Source organism: Canis lupus, chromosome 8 (genome assembly GCF_003254725.2).
Source record: "Canis lupus dingo isolate Sandy chromosome 8, ASM325472v2, whole genome shotgun sequence".
NCBI classification, from domain to species: Eukaryota; Metazoa; Chordata; class Mammalia; order Carnivora; family Canidae; genus Canis; species Canis lupus.
Window position 1 is genome coordinate 27,598,937 of NC_064250.1, and position 11,457 is coordinate 27,610,393.

Genomic DNA, 11,457 nt, shown 5'->3' on the forward strand with positions numbered 1-11,457 from the left:
AAGGAGTAAAGATAAGTTGGTGAATGAGATGCAGTCCTCATGGAAGTGACACGGTAATGAAGGAAAGGCATGATAATCAAAATAGGCAAACATATAATATCAAGTAGTGGTAAGTGATATAAATCAAAAAGTAAAGAAGGATAAAAGAAATGGTCAGGGAAGGTCTTTGAGGAGGTAACAATTAGGTAGAGACATGAATGAAATAGGCAAATGATCTATGAAAACATAAGGGAAAATGTTTTCATACATCAGGCCCAGGGTTAGCAACTGCAAAGGCCCTGAGGTAGGAGAGAGATAGTGTGTTTGAAAAGGTGACCAAAACATAAGGGAAAATGTTTTCATAGATCAGGCAGAGGGTTAGCAACTGCAAAGGCCCTGAGGTAGGAGAGAGCATAGTGTGTTTGAAAAGGTGACCAATGGATAGAGTGAAGTGAGGAAAGGAGACAGTAAGAAGAAATAAGATCAGTTGGTGGCGGTACCAGTAGTAGCAGCAGCAATAGTGATAGTGGCTAAGTCAGTTAGTTGTAGGTAGGTCAGGATCTGGTAGTCCAGTTGAATTTCTAAGTCTGAAAAAAATTTTTTTAAGATTTTATTTATTTATTCATGAGCAACATGAGAGAGAGAGAGAGAGAGAGGCAGAGACACAGGCAGAGGGAGAAGCAGGCTCGATGCTGGAAGCGACATGGGACTTGATCCCGGGTCTCCAGGATCATGCCCTGGGCTGCAGGCGGCTCTAAACCGCTGTGCCACCAAGGCTGCCCTAACTCTGAAGATTTTGAGTTGGGAAATGATATGATCTGATAGAAACAATTATTCTGTGCACTGTAAGTCATTTAATGCTTACAACAAACCTTTGAGGTGGATCTATCATTTCCATATAACAGATAAGAAACAGAGGATTGGAAAATGTAAGTAGTGCCATTAAAATTGGAATACTGGTCTGTCTGACTTCAGAACCAGGTTCCTAGCCACCAGACCTAACCTATCATGACCATTAAAATGGAGCTGTAAGGTGTGGAAGCCAGCCTCCAAGATATCCCCCAGTATCCTTACCTTTTTGTATCTTACACTCATGTGGTCCTCTCCCACAATGAATAGATCTGACCTTTAGCACCAATGGGATGTGGTGGAAGTGACCAACAGTCAGTAGCCTCTGAGGCCAGGTCAGAAAAGACATTACTGCTTCTGCCTCGCTTTCTTGGATGGCTCCCTCTGGAGGAAGCTGGTCATGAAAACCTCAAGCAGCTTATGAAGAGGCCTTCCTGGAAAGGTGCTGAAGCCTCCCCCAGCCAGCACCTCCCATGTACCGGGCACATGAAAGTAACTTTGCAAGTGTATCCTCCAGCACCAGTTAAACCTTTGGATGAATGTCCCTCGAAGAATACCTTGTCAACAACCTCATGAAAGACCCTGAGCCAGAACTCCCAGGAATTAAGTCATTTCTAAAGTCTGAACACACAGAAACTGTGAGGGATCATGTCTATTATTTAATTTAGTTGAGGTAACTTTGGGGAGCAGTACATAATTAATAACTAGGCTTCTGTGAAAGCAATTGCCCCCTACACTGTTGATCTAAATATTCAGAATGGAAATATTAAAAACCAAAAGCAAGGGCACCAGGGTGCTCAGTTAGTTGGTTGAGCATCCAACTCTCGGTTTTAGCTCAGGTCATGATCTCAGGGTCATAGGATCAAGCCCTGTGTTGGATTCCATACTTAGCGTGAAGTCACGCTACAGATTTTTTCTCTCTCTCTCTTTCTCTCTCTCTCTCTCCTTCTGCCTCACCCTCAACATGAGCTTTCTCTCTCATTAAAACAAGTAAATAAATAAAAATTAAAAAAAAACCCAAAACCAAAAGCATATGGGCTTGCTCCTTTTAATTTTTAAAAATGACTGTAATAGTCTGCTTAGGTTTCTATAAGAAAATACTATAGCCTTGGTGGCTTAAACAACAGACATTTATTTCTCACAGTTTTGGAGGCTGGAGAGTCTAAGATCAAGGTGCAGACAGTTTTGGTTCTTGGTGAGGGCCCTCTTCCTCATTTACAAATGCCTGCCTTCTTGCTGTATCCCCACATGGCAGAGAAAACCAGTCTGGTGTCTCTTCCTCTTCCTATAAAAGCACTCATCTCATTATGAGGATTCCATTCTCATGAACTTATCTAAACCAAATGATATCCCAAAGGCCCCACCTCTTAATTCCATTGCATGGTGGGTTAAGGCTTCAACATATGAACTTTGGAGAGATATAAGCATTTAGTCCCTTAATGACAATTAAGGGTCATTTTCTATAATTACTGAGTTTTAGAGAGATACTTAAATATGTGTGGTATGTCAATATACATATATAAACTTTGATATTTAACGTACTAAAATTAATGTAATAGGTAAAAATAAGATAATATGCAATGTTGTTCCATATTAACTGTCAATTCTCATGGGCAAGGAAACTGTGACATCCATGGCATGCTCAGATAACCATTTCTGTCTGGGTCCATTCAAGCATTTCTTGTTGTCCTGACCCCGTATCATTTATGATCCTTTCTCTATCTTGGGCCATCTATGCAGGAAGAGCTGCTACTTGTGTCAAAGATTTCAATGCTAAGTGAACACATTTCTCTTTCTTCTTCTGAAGTTGACATTTCAAAATTTAAGTCTGGTGTCTGTGGCTTTAGCTTTCCTCACGCCTTGTGGACATCTGCAATAATATATATTAAGCTAATCTTGAGCTACAAATCCCCTCTAACTTGCTAAGTAATTATGCCAGTGATTATAATCCTTCAGATGGCTAAATCTTCACTTATGCCTAAATTAGGGGTTTCATGTGATGGCATCACTTTGAATACTCAGAATTTTCTCAAGTTTCATTTAAACATTTTATGCATGAATGAGAACATTATAAAATATTTAATACGCTTCTTTAAAGTAAAATTTTTAAGTCAACCTCATAAATTTAGAATGGTCCTTACTTTTGCCTTTCTGCATCTAGATGGGAAAGGAGAATAATTAATCTTCCTAATCTTGGCTTAGAGAGCTGTGAGACTGTCTAAGGATGTTATCTCACAGAGAGTGTAGTTGTCAGAGTTTAGCTGGGCTACTCCATAATATTGCTGCTTTGGCATCCTTTTGGGGTGGTGAAGCAGCCTGCAGTCTGCAGGTGGTCAAATCAGCCTTGAGCCCTTCTGTGAGTGTATGCCCTAGATAACAGCCCATAATAGAGTCATAAGTAAATGTAAGCTCCTGATAGGACTCCCTCAATGGCCCTTATGATAAATAGTCCCCACCTTCTTTCTAGGACTTTCACTTTGTGTACCTCTTAGATAAAAACTCTGAAATTTACCAAAACTCTGGGGTTTTTTTTTGTTTGTTTATTTGAATTGGCCAATTTGGCCATAGCCCAAGAATCCCAAAACATTCTACCCACTGACCCTCAAGACATACTGTGTACTTCTCTCAGGACTTGTGAGCAATAAACTTCTCTATTTCAATTTCCCTTGTGTTCTTTCATTAAACTGCAACTCGCCATCTGATAAAGGCTCTTATCAGGGCTCTAACAACAAGTATTAATTTAACAAAGTCACAACAAATGGCTAAGCTAATATCAGACAAAACAGACTACAAAACAAAAAAGTTACTAGATTTAGAGGGAAATTTTTTTTTAAGATTTTATTTATTCATTCATGATAGACATAGGGGGAGAGAGAGGCAAGACACAGGCAGAGGGAGAAGCAGGCTCCATGCAGGGAGCCCGACGCGGGACTCGATCCCGGGACTCCAGGATCGTGCCCTGGGCCAAAGGCAGGCGCTAAACCGCTGAGCCACCCAGGGATCCCCTAGAGGAAAATTTTATAAAGATAAAAGAGCCAATGGATCAGAAATGTATAACAATTATAAAGATATAAATAATAGAGCTCTAAAACACATGAAATACAAATGGTCAGAATTGAAGAGAGAAATAGTTCGGAACGGTAACAGTTGGAGACTTCAATACCCCATTTTCAATAATGGATAGAACACTTAGGCAGCAGATCAGCAAGGAATTAAAAGATTTAAACAACCCTATACACCACCTAGACCTAATAGACATTTACAACAGAAGAATGTAAATTCTTCTCAAGGGTTGGAATATTCTGTGGTTAGCCTATATGCTAGGCCATAAACCAAATCTCAATAAATTAGGAAAAACTGAAATCACAGGAAGTATCTCTTTGATGATAAGAGGGTGAAATTAGAAATTAATGACAAAGAAATTTGGGAAATTCAAAAATATGTGGAAATAAACAACACACTTCTATATAACCAATGGATGAAGAAGATATCAAAAGGAAAATTATTAAATACCTTGACAGCAATGAAATGATGACACAACGTGACAAAAATTAGGGGACGCAGCTAAAGCAGTGTTTAGAAGGTAACTTAGGGGTTCAGTGCCAATGTTAGAAAAAGAAGAAACATCTCAAGTCATTAACCAAATCTTCCCCCTTAAAATATGTTAGAAGGAGGAAGGGAGAAAACTAAATCCGAAGATGCAAAAGGAAGGAAATAATGAGACAGAGAATTTTTTTTAAAATAGAGAAAACCAATGAAACTAAAAGTTGGTTCTTTGAAAAGATTAATAAAATTGACAAACCTTTGGCTAAACTGACCAAGAAAAAAAGAAAAAAACTCACATTACTGAATTATTGATTAGTAAAATTAGGAATGAAAGAAGAGATATTAATATTGACCTTACATATATAAAAAGGGTAATAATGGGATACTATGAGCTACTATAGGACAAAAAATTAGATAACTTAGATGAAATAGACATATTCTTAGAAAGATACAAACTACCCAACTGACACAAGAAAAAGTAGAAAATCTGAATAGATCTACAACAAAAGATTGGATTAGGAATTTAAAAACTACCCACAGGGCAGCCCCGGTGGCGCAGCGGTTTGGCGCCGCCTGCAGCCCAGGGTGTGATCCTGGAGACCCGGGATAGAGTCCCACATCGGGCTCCTTGCTTTTCCCTCTGCCTGTGTCTCTGCCTCTCTCTCTCTCTCTGTGTCTCTCATGAATAAATAAATAAAATCTTTAAAAATAAAATAAAAATAAATAAATAAATAAAAACTACCCACAAAAAAAAAGCCCAGGCCTAGAACACTGCACTGTTGAGCTCCACCAAACATTTAAAGAATTAATAGAATTTTTCAAAAACACTTCTAAAACATAGAAAAGGAGAGAGCAATTTCTGCCTCATTTTATCAGGCTAGTATTATTCTGATATCAAAACCAAACAAAGATATCATAAGAAAATAAAACTACAGATCAATATCTCTTATGAATATAGATGTAAATATCCTGAATAAAATACCTGCAAACTAAATCTAGCAATATATAAAAAGAACTAAACATCATAACCAATGGGATTTATATCAGAAATGCAAAGTCGGTTTAAATCAATTAATCCAATACACTATATCAATAGAATAAAAGACAGAAACACCATGATCATCTCAATAAATGCAGAAAAAGCATGTGACATAATTCAACATTCCATCATGATAAAACTACACGACTACCTAGGAACAGAAGGAAACCTCTTCAAGCATTTGTGAAAAACCCAAACTCACATTAGACTTAATGATGAAAACTGAATGCTTTCCTCTCAAGAATAGGAATCAAGACAGACTTCTCTAGTCTTGCCACATCAAGACTATTCAACATTGTACCAGGGGTCTAGCCAGGAAAATTAGGGAGGAAATTTAAATAAAATGCATCTAGATTGAAAAAAAATGAAGTAAAATTATCTTTATTTTTTTTAAATTTTTTATTTATTTATGATAGTCACAGAGAGAGAAAGAGAGAGGCAGAGACATAGGCAGAGGGAGAAGCAGGCTCCATGCACCGGGAGCCCGACGTGGGACTCGATCCCGGGTCTCCAGGATCGCGCCCTGGGCCAAAGGCAGGCGCTAAACCGCTGCGGCACCCAGGGATCCCTATCTTTACTTTAAGATCATATAATCTTACATACAAAAAAATCCTAAGAAATCCACTAAGATGTATTAGAACTAATAAACATATCTAGCAAAATTATAGGATACAAGATAAATATAAATTCTATTATATTTCCATACAGCTGCAATAAACAAACAAAAAATAAAATTAAGAAAATAACTGCATTAATATTAGCATCAAAAAGAGTACTTAAGAATAAATTTAATAAAAATGCAAAGCTTATAATTTGAAAACTACAAAATTTGCTGAAAAAAATTAAGAAGACATAAATCAATGAAAGACACACCATGTTCACAGACTGGAAGGCTTAATATTGTTAAAAGGGAAATACTTCCCAAATTGATCTACAGATTTCATGTAGTTTCTTGAAAAATTCCAGCTTGCTTTTTTATGGAAATCAATAAACTGATTTGAAAATTTATATGGAAATTCAAGGGTCTCAGAATAGCTAAAACAATCTTTAAAAAGAACATGGAGCACCTGGGTGGGTCAGTGGTTGAGCATCAGCCATTGGCTCAAGTCGTGATCCCGGGGTATTGGGATAGAGTCCTGCATCAAGCTCTCCCCACAGGAAGCCTGCTTCTCCTTCTGCCTATGTCTCTGCCTCTCTCTGTGACTCTCATGAATAAATAAATAAAATCTTAAAAAAAAAAAAAAAAAGGAGAACATAGTTGGAAGACTCACACTTCCTGATTTCAAAACTATAGTAATGAAGACAGTGTGATAATGGCATCAAAGGAGACATGTAGATCAACAAAACAGAACGAAAATTCAAGGAAAAAAATAAAACAACATACATATATGACCAACTGATTTCTGACAAAGTTGCCAAGACCATTCAAAGGTGAAAGAATAGTCTTTCCAACAAACGATGTTGGGACAACTGGATATCCACATGCTACAGAATGAAGTTGGACCTCTTAAGCCACACCATATATAAAAATTAACTCAAAATGAATCAAAGATTTAAATGTATGAGCTAAAACTATAAAATTCTTTTATTTTAAGAGAGAAAGAGAGAGAGAGGTGGGGGAGGGGCAGAGGGAGTGAGAGAAAGAGAAAAACTTAAGTAGGCTCTATGCCCAGTGTGGAGTCAGATGTGGGGCTCGATCTTACTGCCCTGAGGTCACAACCTGAGCTGAAATCAAGAATTGGTGTTTAATCAACTGAACTACCTAGGTGCCCCGAACTATAAAATTATATGAAAACATAGGTAACCCTGGATTAGGCAATAGTTTCTTAGATCATAAAGACTTTCAATTCAAAGTGGATGCCCATGAGAAATGAGAACATTATATCCACACAAAAACTTGTACATGAATGCTCACAGAAGCATTATACCCAACAGCTAAGGAGTAGAACAAATCAAATGTCCATCAACTGATGAATGGATAACCAGGTATGTTCTAATTATACAATGGAATGTTTAATTAGCAATGAATAGAAACGGAGTACTGATACATGCTACAACATGAGTAAACTTTGAATACATTATGCTAAATGAAAGAAGTTAGTCACAAAGGGCCACATATTATATTATTCCATTTCTATGAAATATCCAGAGTACCCAAAACCATAAAGGCAGAAAGTAGATTGGTGGTTGCTGAGAGCTGGGGAAAAGGGTCATTGAGAGGAAATGGGGAATGATTGCTAATGTATATGGAATTTCTGTTTAAGGTGATAAATAAGTTCTAAATTTGACTGTAGTGACAGTTGCATAACTGTGAATATACTAAAAACCATTAAATTGTATATTTTAAAGGGCTATGTTGTGCTATAGGTACATGAATTATATATCAATAATGAGATTATTATTTTAAAAAAGGAAAAAAAAAACCATTCAAGATTCCAGAAGAAAAAGATGATGGCATATATCAGGGCTATGACAGTGGGATGAACAGATAGATTTGAGATGAGTTTAGATGTTAAAACCAACAGGACTTCATGATTTGGTTGATTAGTTAGGAGGGTTAATCTGGTTTTAGTAACTTAAATTTAAGAGTATTTCCTTGTGAGTTTCTGTGGTAAGCCCTAGCAGTGAAGCTAGATCATCAGTGGCTCTTCCCCCTAAACCTAATGAAATAAACCAGAACAGTGAAAAACTAGCTCTCAGAGGGAGAGGAACAGCCCTAGCCTGGGATAAGTCTTCAGTTACATTGTGAAGGTAAAGATGCACCAGTTGTTAAAATATTGAAATACTTGGTTGGTAAACAGCTGCTGCCTGGAGCCTAATGCAGGAATCTATCACCAGGGTGGATCCCAGGACCCAGAAATCGTGACTTGAGCTGAAGGCAACTGCTTAACTGACTAAGCCATTCAGGTACCTGTGTGTGTGTGTGTGTGCGTGTGTGTGTGTATTATATACACACACACATATGGAATATATATATATGGAATAGTTTATGTACACAAAAAAATTCCAAAAGCATACAAAAGAAAATGTTAATAGCAGTTGCCTATGGGGTACAAATTCTCACACAAGATGGGAAAATATTTTAGATGGTATTTCTTTTCACTTAACAGTCTTTAGTACTTTTAGTCCTAAGTGCATTTTTTGTACAGAAAATTTCCTTAAAAGGAATTTTAATAATCTTGAATGATTTATAGTTTAAAAGGAATACTCATGAACATAACCTCATTTTATCCTTTTATCAACCCTGTAAGTATAAACAGGAGGTATTATCTCTATATTACACATAAGAATATATTTATATTCTTTCTTAATACAGCACATACATTAAAATAAAAGCATGGCATATCTATAATTATGATTTTCCTTATTCATTCATTCAACAAATATTTATTGAGCATTTATTATGTACTAAGTTCTAATAGTGGCTAGGCACTATACCTTAGAGATTACAGTAGTGAACAAAATAGAGCTTTCCACTGTCATGAAACTTATATTCTTATTTTTTTTTAAGATTTTACTTATTTGGGGATCCCTGGGTGGCTCAGCGGTTCAGCGCCTGCCTTTGGCCCGGGGCATGATCCTAGAGACCCGGGATCAAGTCTCACATCGAGCTCCCTGTGTGGAGCCTGCCTGCTTCTCCCTCTGTCTCTGCCTCCCTCCCTCTCTCTCTCTCTCTCTCTGTCTGTCTCTCATGAATAAATAAATAAAATCTTTAAAAAAAGATTTTACTTATTTATGTATTTGGGAGAAAGTGTGAGAGAGAGAGAGAGTGCAAGCATGGTGGGGAGGAGCAGAGGGAGAGGGACAAGCAGACTCCATGCTAAGTGTGGAGCTGGACATGGGGCTCCATCCTATGACCGTAATATCATGACACAAGCTCAAATCAAGAGTAGGTTGCTTAGCCAAATGAGCCACCCAAGTGCCCTAAAACTTATATTCTTATTGAGTGAGGAAAGAAATCAAATCAGATAAACAAGGACATCAGTTTAATATCATGCAGAGATTTAGAGTAGACTAAAATCATGGATAATATGACTCTCTAACAGGACTTTTAAGAGATAACATTTAAGTTGAGATCAATGACAAAATGGAATGATATGAAAACAAGTGGATAAGTAGTCTAGGTACAGGGAATACCAATGCCAATTCTCTAACGTGGGAATGAGTATGGCATATTCAAGGAGCGATGGGAGTGTAGTAGGGTAAAAGGAGGAGGGAGCAGTTAGGCAGATTTCAGATCATGTAGGAATTTATAAGTGATAATAAGGAGTTTAAGAAGTTGGGATTTAATTTTAAGTAAAGTGGGAATCACTTGGAAGGTTTTAAAGAGAAATGGCTTGATCTTATTTAAGGAGGCAAGAGAGGACAAAGGGAGATCAATTAGGAATCTAATATAGTAGAGGCAAGAGATGATAGAACCTTGGAGTAGGGTGTTGGCTATGGAGATGGAAATTAGTGGTCAGATTCAGGATATGTTTTGGGGGTCGAGTTTATGGGACTTGCTGATGAAGTACAAGAAGAAGGGATGAAGAGGGAAAGCGCCAAAGAATTAAAATGTAAATTTTTGGTCTTGAACAACCTGATGGACGTTGGAGCTTTTTGCTGAGATGGAAGACTACGAGAGGGAGAACCAGGAATTTTATTTTTTGGCCACATTATGTTTAAACTGCCTATTTGATATCCAAGAGACGTCCAGCAAAGAGTTGAATATATGATGTCTGAAACTTCCCAGAAAGGTCAGAGCAGAAATGACAGGTATACTGATGGCTTTTACAGCCAGATTGAGGTTACCTGGAGGAGTGTGTGGATACAAAGAGAAGGAAGGGCCAGTAAAGCAAACTGGGGCAAGCCGACGTCTAGAAATCACATAAAAACCAACCAAGAAGCAGCAGCTAGTGAGGAAGGAGAAAAACAATCGAGTGAGGCCCAACTGAAGGCCAGACAGTAAGGCAGCTTCTAGGAGGGTGTGGTGACTGCAGGATGCTGCAGTCAGTGGAGTAAGATGAATATGGAGAAGAAACAATTGGCTTTGTTAACATGCAGATCACTAGTGTCCTAGAAAGAGCCTTTCAGGGGAGGGGTGAGGAAGTCAGCCAACTGGGGTGAGTTGAGGAGAGATGTGAGGTGAGATGTAAGGGCTACAACTACTAACGTTGGACTAATACTTTCTAGAGGCAGTGCACGTTTTGATGTGCATTTGCATTTACAACGATTGAGAAAAAAAATTTCTAATATTTGTTATAAGCCTATGTGTTTTGTTCCCATTTTGAATTTCAGATCTCGCATCTCTGTCAACTACTACATTTAAAAAGAAATTGAGGGCAGCCCAGGTGGCTCAGCGGTTTAGCGCCGCCTTCAGCCCAGGGTGTGATCCTGGGGTCCTGGGATCGAGTCCCACATCAGGCTCCCTGCATGGAGCCTGCTTCTCCCTCTGCCTGTGTCTCTGCCTCTTTCTGTTTCTCATGAATAAATAAAATCTTAAAAAAAAAAAAATCTTGAAAAAAAAAAAAAAAGAAATTGAAGGACAACATACATCCTAAAGTGCATACAGTGCACTAATCTCAACATGTACGGCTTGATGGTTTTTTATATGTGTACGCCCATGTAACCAACTGTTGAGACCAAGATAAAGAATGTAAAACGTATGCCCTAAGGTTCCCTTGTTGCACCTTTCCAGTCTGTATTCCCGTAGTAAACCAATATTCTCATTTACATAAACATTCATTAGCTTTCCTACAAAAAAACTTCAAAAGAAGCAAGGGAAAACTCTAGAGGGCACTTAATTGGAAACTGCTTTAGAGTAAACTTACCAATTGGCTGGAGGAAGTACGACTACCAATTATTTGGCGCCAAAATGCTGGAGCGGTATTTAAGCCAGTCATCTCCGAAGCCCCGCCCCACTGCCTAGGCCACGCCCCCTGCCTGTGCCGCTCCTTTCCAAACGTACTGGGGGCTCACCAGAGGGGGGGGAAGAAAGCGCAACTCTGTCATGCGCACTAGGGACAGGCGTGCTTTACAAACCGACTCAGTCGGACTTGGCCTTG

At 38.2% G+C, this 11,457-nt stretch overlaps 1 long non-coding RNA gene across 2 annotated transcripts in view; it reads right to left on the reverse strand.

Moving 5' to 3' along the window:
* The window catches only part of LOC112657173 (uncharacterized), a 67,181-nt gene extending 55,736 nt beyond the window's left edge, over window positions 1-11,445 (reverse strand). For both annotated transcript variants that reach the window (XR_004818105.2, XR_007412321.1), the window contains exon 1: window positions 11,224-11,445. This is a non-coding gene — a long non-coding RNA (uncharacterized LOC112657173). The remainder of the gene's footprint in view (window positions 1-11,223) is intronic.
* Between the last annotated feature and the right edge of the window lie 12 nt (window positions 11,446-11,457).